This window comes from Rattus norvegicus, chromosome 1 (genome assembly GCF_021556685.1).
Source record: "Rattus norvegicus strain SHRSP/BbbUtx chromosome 1, alternate assembly SHRSP_T2T, whole genome shotgun sequence".
In the NCBI taxonomy this organism is placed as follows: Eukaryota; Metazoa; Chordata; class Mammalia; order Rodentia; family Muridae; genus Rattus; species Rattus norvegicus.
This window is the reverse complement of record NC_141534.1, coordinates 59,525,085-59,542,908: the sequence shown is the minus strand read 5'-3', so window position 1 is coordinate 59,542,908 and position 17,824 is coordinate 59,525,085. Positions and strand designations below refer to the sequence as shown.

At 44.0% G+C, this 17,824-nt stretch overlaps 1 long non-coding RNA gene across 5 annotated transcripts; it reads left to right on the top strand.

Moving 5' to 3' along the window:
- Positions 1-12,181: 12,181 nt before the first annotated feature.
- On the top strand, positions 12,182-17,507 carry LOC148007037 (uncharacterized). 5 transcript variants are annotated; one of them, XR_015646120.1, is made up of 3 exons: positions 12,182-12,397; positions 14,212-14,333; positions 15,460-17,507. It is a non-coding gene; the product is annotated as an uncharacterized LOC148007037 (long non-coding RNA). The 5 variants fall into 5 exon arrangements; XR_015646119.1 differs by lacking the exon at positions 12,182-12,397 and having other exon boundaries at positions 13,778-14,333; positions 15,528-15,621; positions 15,704-17,507; XR_015646118.1 differs by lacking the exon at positions 12,182-12,397 and having other exon boundaries at positions 13,778-14,333; positions 15,460-15,621; positions 15,704-17,507.
- The last annotated feature ends 317 nt before the right edge of the window (positions 17,508-17,824 follow it).

Sequence of the window (17,824 nt, the reverse complement as noted above, 5' to 3'; positions counted from 1 at the left end):
CATGAATTTAAATTTCCTACTTGTTCTTGTTCTTAAAAACTCACTGATTAGTTTTAGCTGAGTCTCCTGGCAGACTTTTCTCTCACATGCTGTAAGTTTTAAAGATTTGGTGATTAACATAAATAACTATTCATAGGTCAACACAGGGCCCACACTGACCTCACCTTGCTATCTGGAACTGTTACTCCTGAGCCAAGGGTCTCAAGGGTCTCTGCCTCAGAAAGAAATGTGGAAAAGTGATCTCATAATCTATTCACATTCCTTGTGTCATCCAGAATATCTGCTAGAATGAGAGGATCCTTCTATGCTCAGGACAATGTAGATACTGCTTCCCCAGGAAGAAAGAAAGGGCCACTACCTGCCTCTGTGGGGCAGTCCCTGATACTCACTGTAATGTCACCCAACAGTCCCACCTTGAATCTGCTGTACCACTAGAGCATGGAGCCTCCCTTTTATTCTGGGAGATAAACAGGAATCTCCAGCTAGGAACAGTGGTCCAGACATGAGGTTAAGTGAAGGCAGTGAGAATGGTGTATATACATTAAGGGTTTCTGATTGAATGATTCTGAACTTAATGTACTTCCTACTAGAGTCATCTGTAAGTGATATGTAAGCTTTGTATTAAAATGTACCTTTAGGTCCAAGATTTCATGGTAGGTCAATGCCCTACTTTCTCTTAAAGATAATTTAAGAACTGCATAAAGAAGAGAAAATACTGATCAGAAAATGTTCCTAGGTGTACAGGACTGGTTTACATGTGCAAGACTCTGTGCTCAACTACAAGAGCGCACAATATGCATTAGAAAGTAGATGATAAGAACTCTCTCTCTCTCTCTCTCTCTCTCTCTCTCTCTCTCTCTCTCTTTCTCTCTACCTCACTTTCGATCTCTCACTCTCTCATGGGTGTGTGTGTCTGTGTGTGTGTGTGTGCATGTGTTTGCGTTCTGTGTCTGTGTGTCTGTGTGTCTGTGTGTCTGTCTGTCGCTCTCTCTCTCTCTGTGTGTGTGGTGTGTGTGTCTGTGTGTGTGCGTGTGTGTGTGTGTGTGTGTGTGTGTGTGTGTGTGTGAGAAACTGAAGGTGAGCTGAGGGTCTGCATGCCCAGTTGGAACAAGGATCCCATGTTGATTGACTCCGACCTTGACAAGTATCTTGTTGTTGGGATGACCAGCATGTGACTATTGGCACAAGATAGAAGTATTTACAAAGCCAACAGTTTTGACCGATTTATGCGAATTAGGGCAGATTTGAGAGTACACTTAAGAGTTTTAAACTTTGTTTGAAAAAACTAAACAGTGTTCTTGGAAGAGTTTCTTTGGAGTAGACCGCCAAAGGCCAAATTTTATCTGATTGTTGGTGAGCACCTGTGGGTTTTTGTGTTCCTTACGTAGTATCCCTTAGGTTTGTGTTAGACAGTGTAAACCTTATCATTTCCACTGTTTTTAACATCTCAAATGATGTCCCACGTTCTAGGTGCCAATCCACAAATGCCCACTCCTACATCTTCTCCCTCCTCCCTCCATTTTGCCACTATGATTCTGCTCCTAAACTCACCCAACTTTTTGAAACCCACGACTCCAGCCTCCTCCTATGTTCGAGCATCACATCTACACAGGACCAAGGGCCTTCCATCCCATTGGTTTCAAATAATGCCATCCTCTGATATATATTGGTTGGTGGTCTATTTTCTGGAAGCTCTGGGTCATCAGCCAGCATATATTGTTCTTCCTCTATTGCAGGATCTCCTCTGTCACAGGACATCCACTGTTTAAGCACCACCACTACCTCAGGAAGTCCACTGTCTGTGTGTCAACTCCACTGTTACAGGACCACAAGTTTCTCAGCACTTCAACTATCACAGCACTTCTACTGTTCAGGAGCTCAAGAGTCTCAGCATCTCAAGTGTTACAGGACCTCCTATGTCCAAGAACTGGACTGTCCAAGCAACACTACTATTGCGGGACCTCCACTGTCACAGGATTTCCACTGTAGGAGCACTACAACTGTCTCAGGACACCCACTGTCCTATAACCTCCACTATCCCAGGATTCCACTGTCGTAGCACCACCCGTAGAAACTAAAGTGTTTCAGGACATCAACTGAAGCAAGATCTCTCATGATACTGCAACTTCACTGCCACAGGATCTCTACAGTGACAGGAATACCCCTGTATCAGCAATTCCAATTTTGCAGGACCTCCACTGTAGCAGAACCTTCAATTGTGCAGCAGCTCCCCTGTAGGTAGATTGACCTCCACGATCTCAGTGCCTCCACTTTCAAAGGACCTTTACTGTCACAGAACCGGCGCTATTTCAGTGCCTCCACTGTCGCAGGACCTACATCTTCACAGGATCTGCACTTTTGCAGCAAATGTAATGTCAATTTTTCAAAGTCATTGCTGGTTATTAGATTTGAGGCTGAATGAAATGTGATGCTACTTTTGAAAGCATAAGAATTTGTTCTATAGCTCCTGTGATAAATGCCGTGTGTGCTAGGACCAGTAACCTATGGAAGACTTCATGAGCTCATACCAATCTCCACCTCACTTTGTGGAAGCTGGTGTTTTTAGAGTGTGATGAACTTCAGGTGAATGGATGCATTCAGCTGCACCACGCTCTAGAGTGGGCTACACAGCAGTCATATTGAGTCCTTGCTGGGAAGAGAAGAAATCCAGAAGAGGGAGAAGGCTTGGGTTGGGGGAAGAATCATAAAATACTTAGAGGATATAAGAAGGTAAGAATTATGGGGAATTGGAAAACAGAGCCAGAGGAAGAATGAGCACAGAGCAAACTGGGAAGGACAAAGTACAAAGGCACGTGGGTTTTGCCATCTGCGTGTTCTCTGGACAATCTCCCTTGGCCTCATTTCTGGGAGAAAACTCTTCCTCCACCCCCTTGTAAGGTTTCATTCTTGAAGGTAAGCAGCAACACAACTGCATCAGTAAATTTCCCCATGGAATTGGTTCATCCTTTAATGCCTCTGGGAAATCCCCCGCTGGGGAATGTCCTGCTCTCTGCTGAGAGACAGCAGGAAAGTAGGTTGTCCTCTGTTTTCTCCTTGCTACAGCTCTTCTAAGTGTGGCTGATTGTTGAGTGAAGACACAGGACACTTCTGGTGTGTATGTATGCTTTGTTCGCTGTGGGTGTTGTCGGGAGTGTCCTGAAAAGAAGAAGGGCATGCCCAATGGCTCTTTGCTTCCTCTTTGACTAGCCTTATGATCATAGGGATACACTAGGCCATTGGAAGATGAGGAGAACAATGCGTCTATGTTGTGTTCACTTCTATTCCTATTTAGTCCTAGAGGGAAATCAGCAAGGGTAGAGAATGGGACCGTAACTGGACAAAGCTGCTGAGCCTGTGTTGTGCAGCAATTCCTGTGTATAAGTTGCTGTTACATTAAGCAATAGGATGCCATGTTCTGGCTATAACTTTTTGATGCAATGAATCTATAATATTTTACCTTAAACTCAAAAGTCAATCCGAACTATGGGCTGACATTAAGAGGTTAAGCTGCCTCTACTTACACCCCACAGTGAGCGGGGTACAGAGCTGCTACAACCTGTCTTCTGAACAGTTGTATGACAACAGAGTCAAATACAACAGTGAAATATAAGCCTACTCCTAAGATCCATATGTTGTTTTTTTGTTTTTTGTTTTTTGTTTTTTTGCACCACCATAAAGTTGTCCTAGGAAGAGATCAGGTGCACCAATAGGGTAAGCACCATGCTGCCAGTTCAGCATTTGCCCAGGTTTGTCTTGAGTTGAAGGCCAAAGTCGATGCTTTTGACTTTTCCGTTCTTCTCTAACAAAATATAATCTGGTTTCGGGTCACTGTGAACTTATACAGTGCCCATAGCCATAGATAAAGCCTGCTAACATTTGCCTAAATATTTCCTTGGCTCCTTCCTCCTCTCGGTGGAAAGACTTTCAGATGTATTTGTAAAGCTGTAAAATTTCAACCAGTTTCACGATAAGTTATTAGAATTGTCTCAGACTCAATTGGAGAAGCAAGATGATGTTGGGGTGGATGAAAAACTTCATTATATTTGCCATGGTCATGTTTGGCTGGCACCATTGCTTCTTCTTTGCATGCACTTTGATAACCCCTGTAGCAGAACTTCCACTGTCCCGGCACCTGAACTATCCCAAGACCTCCACAGTCAAAGGACCAATATTGTGGTAGGGCGTCTGTGGTCAGGCAACTCCTCTGTCTCAGACCCTCCAAATTGCAAGACCTTTACGGGCGATGGAAGTCACTGTCCCTAACTTCCACTGTTGGAGTACCTCAACTATAACAAGGACCTCTACTATTGTACAACCCCCTTGTCATAGCACGTCTATTGTTACAAAGTAGTCCACTGTCAAAGGACCTCCAGGGTCTCAGCCTCTCCACTGTTACAGGATCTCTACTGTCTTAGGACCACTGCTGTTGGAGGACCTCCTGTCTCTCAGCAACTTCAGTTTGTTGGAGCTCTCCTATCAGAGGACATTTACATTTGCTGTACTTCCAGTGTCACAGCTGTTATAAGAACCTCTATTCTCACAGGACCTCCAGTGCGTCAGTACCTCCACTGTCCAAGGACTCTTATATTGTAGGACCTTTACTGTCCTACAGAATGTCCACTGTCGCTAGATTTCCACTGTCACAACACCTCAACCATTACAAGAACTGCAATTTTGGCATGAGCTCCAGTGTTCCAGCCCCTCCAGTGTCATAGGACTTCCACTATCACAGGACGTCCACTGTCTCACCAAGGCCAATTTAAAGGACCTCTACTATAACAGGTTATCCACTGTAGCTGGACTTACACTGTTGCAGTACCTCAACTGTTGCAGGACCAATAAGGTTGCAGGACATAGACCCTCTCAGCAGCTAGAATTTGCAGGACCTCTACTGGCACACAAATTCCACAGTTGCTGGAGCTCCACTGTCACTGCAAATGCACTGTCTCATGATATTCACTGTTGCTTGACCAGTAGTGTGGCAGCACCTCCATTTTTGCCAAGCCCCTCCACTGATGCAAGACTTCCACTTTTGTAGCACCTTCACTGTCCAAGCAAACCAACTCCTGCAGGATCTCCATTGTCTCAGGGCATTCACTAATGCCAGCCCTCCAATGTTGTAGGATATCCACTTTCACAACAGCTAGAATCTTGCAGGACCTCTACTGGCAAAGACAGTCCACTGCTGCTGGCTCTCTACGGTCAGTGCCAATGCACCGATTCATGACCTCCATTGTCACAGGACCTCCACTTTTGTAGGACCTTCACTGTCCAGGCAAACTGCAGGATCTCCAGTGTCTCAGTGTATTTACTGGTGCAGAGCCTCCCTTTATTCCAGATTTCAACTATTCCAAGGACATCTACACTGTCTTATGGCCTCCAATATTGCAGGACCTCAAATGTCCCAGGATCTCAGGTGACATAGCACCTCCATTGTCCCAACACCCTTACTGTCCCAGAACCTCAATTTTCCCATGACCTATTCAGTTGCATGACCTCCAAAGTTGGAAGAACTGCACCGTATGAGAGCCTCAACTGTTGCAGGACCTCCAATGTTGTAGGAACACAATATTCCTACACTGGACCTACACTGTCCATCACCTTCACTTTCCTAGCACCTCCACTCTCACAGGACCTACACTGTTGCAGGAACTCCATTGTCTGAGCACCTGCATGTCTCAGGACCTCGAATGATCCAGAACCTCTAATGGTGCAGGACCTCCACTGTCACCAGACTTCCACTGTCTCAGGACATCCACTCTATCACCAACTAGACTTTTGCAGAACTTCTACTGGAACAGGATCTCCATTGTGGCTGGTCTTACATTGTCTAAGGCCTCCACTATCACAGACTTTCAGATGAATTTGTAAAGCTGTAGAACTTCAAAGAGCTCCATGAGAAGGTATAGACGTGTCTCAGACTCAATTCCTTGGTGAAGCAATATGATGTTGGGGTGGATTAATATCTTCATTATATTTGCCATGGTCTGGTCTGGGTGGCATCCTTGCTGCTTCTTTCCATGCATTTTGATAACCATTGTAGCAGTACTTCCACTGTCCCAGAACCTGCACTACCCTAAGAACTCCCTTGTCACAGGACATCCACTCTCGTAGTACCTCGGCTGTCAGGAAACTCCACAGACTCAGTACCTCCAAACTGCAAGATCTCTACTGGCACAGGAATTCTACTGTCCCTGAACATCCACTGTCACAGCACTTCAACTGTTTCAAGGACCTCTATTGTCGCAAGACCTCCTATATCACGGTTATAAGGACCTGCATTGTCAAAAGACCTCCATTGTCTCAGCCCTTCCACTTTCTCAGGACCTCCAAGCTGCAGGAACTCTACTGGCACAGGTTATCCATTCACACTGCTTTTCCACTGTTGCAGGACCTCAACTGTTATAAGGACCTCCACTGTGGCAGGACCTTCAGTGTCTCATCAACTTCACGGTGAGCAACACCAATGTGCAAGACCTCTACTAGCACAGGATATGCACAGTATCTATACTTAGACTGTTGCAGTACCTTAACTGCTTCAGGACCTCCAATTTAGAGCATGCACTCTTTTAGCAGCCAGACTTTTGCAGGACCTCTACTGGCACAATAATTCCTCTGTTGTTGGACCTCCACCGTCATTTCAATGGCACTGACTCAATGACATCCACTGTTGCAGGACCTCCAATGTTGAAGGATGCCTGTGTTTAGCCAGACTTAGTGCGGGGTTATTTTAAAATTGCATGTAACAAAATGTGCTTGAAATAAACTAAAGTAAAAATTAGAAAAATAGAATACAAATTAAGGAAAAGGTATCAGGGAAAAGGCTAAAGTCAAAAATCCCAAGTAAAATCCAAACAAATAACCAACCTTATATCCTGTTCAGCAGAGTCATGAAGCTCTCTAGAAGGAGCCAAGAGAAGATGCAGCTGTTGGGCTATCTCAGGCAGAGTCTGCACCAGAGCACCTGTTCAAAGAGATTAGGGCATCCTTATTGTATCATGGATGTTTACTGGGAGAATTGAATGATTTAACAGCTGAGGTGTGGAATTCTATAGATCTATAAAATAATCCGCAGTTGATAATACGAAGTTATGAAATATCTTGCAGCTTTTTAATCAGAACTATAAATTTTCAATCTAGCCCATGGATGCTGAGGGTAACTGTGATTTCAAGGTCATTTCCAATCATCTATGTTAAGTGTTTTGACTCAAGGAAAGTGTCATTGCCATAGATGAAATCAGTTAAAGGCATATTTATTTCTGCTTTGCCAAGTAACTGGACAAAAGTCAGTTCAAAAACTTGCCATTATTGAGTGTACTTTTTTTTCCTCTCAGTTAGTTCATGTATTTTCTCACTTATTTCAATTTCCATACATGTATACAGTAAAATATGGTCTTATCAACCCTAACTTCTCTCCTCCAAATTCTAAAAGATTCCTCTCAGAATCCCCCTATTGACTCTATTGCCCTGGTTGCTCTGGGACTGGCTGTGTAAATCAGATTAGTCTAGAACTCACAGAGGTCCAACTGAATCGGATCCTGGGTTAAAAATCAGCACCACTAAACCACCCCTCTGTGTGTGTGTGTGTGTGTGTGTGTGTGTGTGCGTGTGTGTGTGTGTGTGTGTGTGTGTGTGTGTGTGTACAGAAATACACATAAACACATTTTTTGTATCCCATTAAGCCCTGTTAGACCTAGTCATGCATACATACTGTGTGTACAGCTGTTCACTGGGAGTCGTACCAGCGGCCTTCCCCCAAGGAAGAATGAATTTCTATCAGCTGCTGTTAACTGCAGCTCCTCATTTGATGCAAGGGCTTATAATTTCTTCTCCCACCCATGCATGATGTGCAGACAAATGCCACATCTGTCACTTTACTCGGTTAACATATACTAATAAAATGTTGTGGTGTTTTCAAATTTATATGTATATATATTGTGCATGTATAATGACACATCGTATATACTCGTAGTGGCTATTCCTGGTTGTGAACTTGACTATAAGTGGAATGAACTACAACCCAGAATTGTAAAGCTCACCTTTGATCCTGATGTTGAGGCTGGGAGATACAAGATTCTGAACTGCATCTTGGCATGGAGATCATGAGGCAAAGTGGCTAGGAATCTCAGGAGCTTAAGGCAAGGAGGTCTCTGAGTTCAAGGTCACCTGGGACAAAGCAAGTCCCAGATCCAGCTGTGGTTGTATGCACCTTTAACCTGGGACACACCTTCTGCTGGGGATTTACATGAGGGCATTGGAAGAAGGAAGAGTCTCTCTTTTGTCTGCCTGCCTGCCTTGTGGGACTGAGCCACTGCTAGATCCTTGGACTCCCATTCATACCTGCTGCTGATCATGGTTGGGGAGTTGGACTACAGACTGCAAGTCATCAACCAATTGTCTCTCTGTGCAGAGATTACCCATAAGTTCTGTGACTCTAAAGAACCCTATATAAGACAATTCTCTTTTATAATATATAATTTCTATTTATATATTAATGTACAATGTAATTTATTATTTTATTCATAATTTTTTACATACATCCATATATTTATATGTAAATAAAACACAGGTTGTATGCCTATGAAACAGTAACACACTGCATACTTGATGACTGCTGCCTTGTCCCTACTCCCTACTGCAGGGGAGAAAATGGACCAGTCTCACCAATGAAAAAGGTAAACTAAAATGTTAACTACTGGGTGGAAATACAGATGGTGTGCATATAAAATAACATCTTCTTGATTACTTCTTTAGAAATTTTTCTTCATTTCATGAAGTCACTTTTTATGATACATTATTATATGATATACTATCTCACAGTTATTAAGGTAAGTTATTTTTATTGTTAGTACAAAAGTATACACATAATGTTGTGCTAATTCCAGTAATGTCCGGGTAAGGCTTCATGCACATGACTGCATTGTATAATATTTCCCTATGTGATCCAAAGTTCTTTTGTTGTTACATTATGATCTCTAAGCAGAATATTGATGATCCTGAAATTATATACCATACCTAAGTTTTTTCTCAAACATTTCATTAGCTTTCCATAGAATGCTATTGTAAGTGCATTTGACTGTTCACTTCCAGGGTATGAATTCCAGTAGAGTACTTTCTGGATAATATTTCCTTACAAAATGCTGTTAACTGCTTCCTCCAAGAAGTTAATTTCTTGTTTTAAAATTTATAAATTATGTTTAAATAGAAGAAAGAGAAGGCAGATGCTGGATTTTTTAGTACCAAGCTGGTTTTCTGTCCTGATGTGGGTAAGGGCTGGTCACTTGAGGTGTTTCTCATTCCTTTAGATTTGCAGCTGTTTTAGACTTTATAAATAATCATTTTGAGTATTCCAAGTCTATGGACATTTTCTGACCCAATATCCATTTTTACAGGAGTATTTGTCTTACAAGTTTGGAACAATAAAATAGAAACTTTCCCAACTAGTCAAGCTTCCAGGGTATATGTGGGTAGGATTTTGCTCATTTCCTGCTGTGTGATTTCATCGTGCTGTTCTGACCTTGTTTTTGCATAGGGTGCTGGCCATTATAGACTGTAAATCTATGTTAAGTCATTGTCCAATGTGGTGTTGCAGATGGGGCCAGTATTTGTTTTAAAGGAATCAGTGAAGGGCATTCTGCACTCGAGCTTTGTGAAAAACTGTGCAGATACTCATGGCTGTGGATGCTGTGTGGTGTGAAGAACACTGCAGTTCATTGAATATGGTGTGAAGAACTCTGCTGTGCACTGACTGTGTGATGTGAGGAATGCTGCTGTGCACTGACTGTGTGGTATGAGGAATGCTGCTGTGCACTGACTGTGTGGTGTGGTGGTGTGAGGAATGCTGCTGTGCATTGACGGTGCCTTTTTTTTTCCACTCTTTTCTTTTTTTTTTTTATTAACTTGAGTATTTCTTATTTACATTTCGAGTGTTATTCCCTTTCCCGGTTTCCGGGCAAACATCCCCCTCCCCCCTCCCCTTCTTTATTGGTGTTCCCCGCCCTGTCCTCCCCCCATTGCCACCCTCCCCCCAACAATCTAGTTCACTGGGGGTTCAGTCTTAGCAGGACCCAGGGCTTCCCCTTCCACTGGTGCTCTTACTAGGATATTCATTGCTACCTATGAGGTCAGAGTCCAGGGTCACTCCATGTATAGTCTTTAGGTCGTGGCTTAGTCCCTGGAAGCTCTGGTTGCTTGGCATTGTTGTTCGTATGGGATCTCGAGCCACTTCAAGCTCTTCCAATTCTTTCTCTGATACCTTCAACGGGGGTCCTATTCTCAGTTCAGTGGTTTGCGGCTGGCATTCGCCTCTGTGTTTGCTGTATTCTGGCTGTGTCTCTCAGGAGCGATCTACATCCGGCTCCTGTCGGTCTGCACTTCTTTGCTTCATCCATCTTGTCTAATTGGATGGCTGTATATGTATGGGCCACATGTGGGGCAGGCTCTGAATGGGTGTTCCTTCTGTGTCTGTTTTAATCTTTGCCTCTCTATTCACTGTCAAGGGTATTCTTGTTCCCCTTTTAAAGAAGGAGTGAAGCATTCACATTATGATCATTCGTCTTGAGTTTCATTTGTTCTAGGCATCTAGGGTAATTCAACCATTTGGGCTAATAGCCACTTATCAGTGAGTGCATACCATGTGTGTTTTTCTGTGATTGGGTTACCTCACTCAGGATGATATTTTCCAGTTCCACCCATTTGCCTACGTATTTCATAAAGTCATTGTTTTTGATACCTGAGTGATATTCCATTGTGTATATGTACCACATTTTCTGTATCCATTCCTCTGTTGAAGGGCATCTGGGGTCTTTCCAGCTTCTGGCTATTATGAATAAGGCTGCGATGAACATAGTGGAGCACGTGTCTTTTTTATATGTTCGGGCATCTTTTGGGTATATGCCCAAGAGAGGTATAGCTGGATCCTCAGGCAGTTCAATGTCCAATTTTCTGAGGAACCTCCAGACTGATTTCCAGAATGGTTTTACCAGTCTGCAATCCCACCAACAATGGAGGAGTGTTCCTCTTTCTCCGTATCCTCGCCAGCATCTGCTGTCACCTGAGTTTTTGATCTTAGCCATTCTCACTGGTGTGAGGTGAAATCTCAGGGTTGTTTTGATTTGCATTTCCCTTATGACTAAAGATGTTGAACATTTCTTTAGGTGTTTCTCAGCCATTCAGCATTCCTCAACTGTGAATTCTTTGTTTAGCTCTGAACCCCATTTTTAATAAGGTTATTTGTCTCCCTTCGGTCTAACTTCTTGAGTTCTTTGTATATTTTGGATATAAGGCCTCTATCTGTTGTAGGATTGGTAAAGATCTTTTCCCAATCTGTTGGTTGCAGATTTTCTTTTTCTGAAATGGTTGCAATTTAGAGATGTTCCACATCCAAGAAATTTTGTCTTACATTACCAAGAAAAATCCTGCATAGTTCTTAGTGATCTGACTAAGGTGAATTTACCCGTTCTTGTTAGCTTTGGCACTCTTGGACCCAGAAGACAGAATGAAGGGCTTAAAAGATGACAGGGTGTTTCATCTACCCTACCTTTTCCATTGTCATTCCAAGGGCAGTAGGCCTAGATATTACCTTTCTGTTCTTTCTCCAAACTCCATTTTCCTACCAGACAGTGATAGCCGAAAATTTCAGAGCACTACTGTGTCATAATGGACTTTGTCTGCAGGAGACAGGCCTCTCATCCTAGGGCATTCCTGTGTCATTGGGGACCCTGTATGCAGGAGACAGGTCTCTTGGGGCAGGTGAAATGTTGCCTGTACATTCTTTAATTTACATGAGTGTGAAAGAGCCCCTCCCAGAAAGGGAATTGTACAAGCCCAAGGCCCTCAACTATAGAAGTAAAAAGTAAGTTTTTAGATATGTGGGACAAGCTGACCCATCATTTAGACGAAACAGACCAGAAAAGAAAACAAAATGCAGAAACCAGACTAAATTATGGGCACTGCTCCATGGGCCACCTGGCAGGAAAAAGAAAAAGTCCCTGACCCCCCGGAAGCCCTGACCACCATGTACTTTTTGCTAACTCACTGTTATGATTATAGCTAAAATAGGTAACATACACGTATGCCTCATTTACTCCACCAATCACATCCCTGTAACCATGTATCTGCTTCTGTAAGCCTGCTTCTGCTCCCCAAAATACTATAAAAAGCCCACCCTGGCTCTGCTAGGGGCGCCAGTCTTCCGAATTGACTGGGACGCCCACAGATACCTGTGTATCCTGATCAATAAAAATCCTCTTGCAGATTGCAGCCTGTGGACTCGGTCTGGTCATTGGGCTTGAGGATCTCCCTCCTGAGGGAAGATTCTCTCTGAGAGTCTTACATATGGGGGCTCGTCCGGGATCGGAGATCCTCTGCCTAGAGACCACCGACCACCCACCGGGAGGTAAGCTGGCCAGTGTTTGTCTTGTCCTGTCTTGTCTTGCTTTGTGACTTGTTCTGTAAATGCTTAGTTACTTGGCTTGGGTCTAGACTGTTTGTATTTGGGCGGGCCAGAGAAGGAGCTGACGAGCTCGGACTTCTCCCCCGCAGCCCTGGAAGACGTTCCAAGGGTGTTTAGAGCCCGGTTTTTCGGGGCTCAGCCTGTATCGTAAGGATACGTGGTTTTGGGTTGGAGGAGAGAGGAGAGAGCCGGATCCACTGAAGGATCCGGACCCTTGTCGCCTCTGTCTGAATTTTTGGTTTCAGTTTGACACCGAAGCCGCGCGGTGCGTCTGTCTGTCTGACTGTTGGAATTGTTTGTCTTCTTTGTGTCCTAATTTTCTTTGAACATCTGTGGAAATTGGTTATAGGATGCTTTGTCTTGGTCTTGTTTGTCTGGGTTGTTTTCTGTGGTATTGTCGAGTGTCTTTTTGACTTTTGTTTCGTTTTTGGACTTTGGATAGACGACTGTGTTTAAAATCTTGGACTGACGACTGTGTTTAAAATCATGAAACTGTTTGCTTTGTTTGTCAAGGAGTTTTACTTGGTCCTCTTGGTGCTTAACTTGGAAATAATTTGCTTGAGAAAAATTGTTTTCTGCTAGGGAGTTTTATCTTTCTCTCTTAGCCTCCTCCCCAAGGAGAGATGCCCCTCCTTTGCTCCCCTTGTCCATTCTAGCTGCTGTTAACAGTAGTGTATGAAGAACTCCAGGTTAGTGAGTGACCCTGTCTGAAGCAGGTATTAACAAGAGCCTGAAAGCTTTACCTTAGATCCTGAAGAAAAATTCTCCCTGTTGCTTAAACATTCACAGCTTCTAAGGAAGGGACAGCACAGAGTAGGAAAATATAGGGGCTGAGGGTGACAAGCATGCAGGCCTGCTAGCAAGCTGCAGGCTGTGCGTGGGCAGTGGCGCAGCTCAGGCCAAGTCAGCGTAAGAGGAGTTTCAAGGTGATGAGGCCGGCTGGGGTTGACGCTTTGACAACAAAAAGATAATATAAATGTAGTGGTTGTTTTATGAGACTTTTGGCCCTGAAAAAAAATAATAATTCCAGTTGCTGCCTTCAGTGACCAGACCTTCAACACTTGCTCACAGAAGGAGAGTGTTCATTAAGAGAAGTTCTTTAAGGGAGCCTGCCATATCTGCTGGCCCTATTCCAAGAGAGGAGTTGATCTCCAACATTAAGTAACCTTCCCTGTTAGTCATCATTGACATGGAGAGTGCCTTTGATCCTATCCCCACAGCAGCCAGTTCCTGCCCCTGTGGTCAAAATGCCCCAGGTTGGGGGACAGAGAAGCCCCTGAGATAGTTTCGGAGGGAATCTACAACAAACTGTGATGAACTTTGTTTTGGCAGTCAAAATTTAGAATTCGGGCTTTGGCTGTGGCCAAGGTCAGGATTAATGTTTTCTTTTCCATGGGCCTTTAGCCCACTGAGACAGTTTGGTAAAGGGCTGCTACTGAGCTCCTGAAAGTCCCAGGAGAACTGGTTACAATTCTTTTGTCAGCCACTTGGTATCTAGCACCCAGGTCCTAACCATCTCTCCATCCTTTTGTTATTAGTTCTTAAGTCCAGAGAGATGGTCGGTAACAGATCAGCTCCCTCTGCTTGCCGTTCTGTTTCACAGACACAAAGCTTGTGCTTATTTTTACAACAGCCTTTTTGTCCCAAAAAGTCCTCCTGGTTTAGCTGTGTGACTAAATGCTATTTGTCCTCTTCAGTGGACCTCTATTCTCAAGATTCTCTTGTTTTCTCACCATCCCATTTGAGATGCTTGTTAGTAACTGTTACAGGTCTTCTTTACCACTGAGGAAAGACGGAATCCTACTGGAGGCCAGAAAGAATGTTCCAGACATGGATGGAAGACCCTCACTCCTGACTGTTGACTTGAATACCCCTGAAGGTAGGGAGTGCTCCAGGTCTGCCACCAGGCTCCAAGGGTGGGTCTCTGAGGGGCTGGAAAATGCCCCACCAATCTGGCTAAGATAAGGAAAAGATATAAAGAGAGAAAGTTACAGAAATTTGAAGGGTTAAGCTAAGTTGCTGAGAGTTAGTGTAAGTTGCAGAGAAAGTAAAGTTGAAGTGTAGTTACATAAGTGGACAGCATCTAATAGCTGTAGAGGAAGATATGAGAGAGAGACTGAGGAAGAGGAAGAGGAAGATGCAGAAGATATGAGAGAGAGACTGAGGAAGAGAAAGGGGAAAGAAGGTAAAAAGAGCAGGAAGCTAAGGAAGAAAAGAAGAAGCTAGAGAGCTAAAGAGAGATAAAAGATAGGAGAGGAATATATACTGGCCACAGTAGTTAGGAAACCTAGGAAGACAGTACCTGGCAACAGAAGAGAATTCCTAGCTAAAGATCAGTGTGCCTATCGCAAGGAAAAAGGACACTGGGTCAGGGACTGCCCCATGAAGAACAAGAAGGGCCTCTCCAGCAACCCGGAAGGCAAGCCTCTTGGTCCTAGAGTGCTGGCTATGCGCAAAGATAGAAGGGAAGCCTGCCCAGTTGTTTTGTGAATACGGGGGCCCAACACTCTGTGCTCCTACGCCCAAATGGGCTAGAGTCCAGCAAAAGACCTTGAATACGGGGGCTACTGGCAACAAATGATACTCATGGACTACCCGAAGAACGGTGGAGCTTGGCGTGGGCCGGGTATCCCACTTGTTCCTTGTGATTCCAGACTGCCCCTACGAGTCTAAACCCTGCAACCCTGCTCCCGGACCCCGACCTAGACACCCCCCTTCATGACTGTCAGCAGGTGCTCACTAAAGCACAGGAGTGGCATAAAGATCGGACTGATCAGCCAACAGATGGGGTAGATGCCATCTGGTTCATAGATGGGAGCAGCTTCTTAGAGAAGGAAAAAGATGGGCTGGGGCAACAGTGGTAGATGGAAACAGAATCATATGGGCTCAGGCCCTACCAGAAGGCACTTCTACTCAGAGGGTAGAGCTCGCTCCCCTCACCAAAGCCCTTGGGCTGAGAAAGAGACTTAACATCTATGTGGACAGCACATATGCCTTTGCTACAGCCCATCAGCAGAGGGGCCTGCTGACATCTGAGGGCAAGAAAAAAAAAAGAGATTCTGGCTCTGTTAAGGGCCCTACATGACCCAGCCAGGCCGAGGAAGAGACTCTGGTACACCTCAACGAGAAAGAAGATCCTGCTACAATTTTTACAGGCAGAGGCCATGGTAAAACAAATACATCAATGGACTCACTTAGGGGTAAGCAAACTCATCCAGACATTTTCAAAAACTAAATATTATGTCACAGGTCTCAAGTATCTCGTGGAACAGATAGTGCACTGATGTATACCATGCCAAAAGGTAACTGTTTTCAGGAAAGTTGACTGTGGTATGAGGCTCCATGTGGAACGGCCTGGATACTACTGAGAAGTGGACTTCACAGAGATAAAACCAGGAAAATATGGTTATAAATGTCTCCTAGTGTTTATAGATATCTTTTCAGGAATAGGTAGAAGCTTTCCCCACCAAGCAAGAGACGGCCTCAATAGTCATTAAGAAGATACTAGAAGAAATCTTCCACAGGTCTGGAGTGCCCAAGGTAATCTGGTCAGACAACAGCCCTACTTTCGTTGCCAAGGTAAGCCAGGGTGTGGCCAAGTATTCAGAGGTTGATTGAAAATTACGTTATATTTACAGACCTCAAAGTTCAGGACAGGTAGAATAAATAAATAAAATTTTAAAAGAGACCCTGACCAAATTAACCATGGAGACTGGCACAGACTGGGTGACACTCCTTCCCTCTTGCTCTCTTCAGAGCAAGAAATACCCCTTCCAGATTCAGCCTTACCCCCTTTGAGATCTTATATGGGGCCTCAGCTCCCCTGACTGTATTAGATGATGTTACTGAACCAACATGTCATAGTAATAATGATTTATATGCCAGGCTAAAAGACCTACAGGTGATACAGAAAGAAATCTGCTCACAGCTGACAGCAGCCTATGCCCCGGAGACCCCTGAGACATCCCATCAGTTCCAGGTTAGAGACTGCAGCTACATACAACGACACGGAGCCCAGACACTCGAGCCTCGCTGGAAAGGACCGTACCTGGTGCTGCTGACCACCCTGAGAGCCGTCAAGTCTCAGCCCTCACCAGCAGCGTACTAGCTGTTGGGGCTGAGAGCTGGGACCTAGAGGGACACTCAGATCTTCAAAAAGCTCCCTAGACTTAAGTGACTGGGAGGTTGCTATAATGCTTACTTGAGGAGTGTGTTTTAGAAACAAGAATTTCATGTTTGCCTGTTTGCCCTGGGTTCCCTCGGAATAGGTGTAAGGATAGGCTTGATTTTTATTACAAATGATGTAACATTACATATGTTAGTACTCCTAACACTTCTTGGGACTGTGCCTCAGGGATCACAACCTATATAAGTTTAGAAGTTCTAAAAGACCTTGTATAGGTTCAGATAGTGTCCAGATTAGAATCCTGATGCTAAAGACTTAATAAGACACAAAAGAGAGTTGAGAATTATTTAAGGCTATCTAGGTGCTACAAGGACAGCACAAGGACATCTGCTGTTGCCCTACAATGCAAGGCTTATAGAGAATTCAGAACTGCCATTGACTCAGATATAAAAAGAGTAAAAAAGACTTTTTAGCTGACCTCCAAGAATACCTAACCTCCCTCTCAGAGGTAGTCCTTCAAAATAGGAAAAGATTAGACCTGATATTCCTTAAAGAAAGAGTCTGTGTGCTACACTAAAAGAAGAATGTTGTTTCTATGCAGATCAGACAGGAATAATAAGAGATACAGACTTTCAGTCATTCAAACTTTTGTGCTGAGACAACAGTATCAGATGGTGAAACAACAAAAACAGAGGTACCTTAACCAAGTTGAGTGGAAGATTCCACTCAAGGACAAAAAAAGAAAATGGGGGAATGAAAGACCCCCTCCCAGAAAGGGAATTGTACAAGCCCAAGGCCCTCAACTATAGAAGTAAAAAGTAAGTTTTTAGATATGTGGGACAAGCTGACCCATCATTTAGACGAAACAGACCAGAAAAGAAAACAAAATGCAGAAACCAGACTAAATTATGGGCACTGCTCCATGGGCCACCTGGCAGGAAAAAGAAAAAGTCCCTGACCCCCCGGAAGCCCTGACCACCATGTACTTTTTGCTAACTCACTGTTATGATTATAGCCAAAATAGGTAACATACACGTATGCCTCATTTACTCCACCAATCACATCCCTGTAACCATGTATCTGCTTCTGTAAGCCTGCTTCTGCTCCCCAAAATACTATAAAAAGCCCACCCTGGCTCTGCTAGGGGTGCCAGTCTTCCGAATTGACTGGGACGCCCACAGATACCTGTGTATCCTGATCAATAAAAATCCTCTTGCAGATTGCAGCCTGTGGACTCGGTCTGG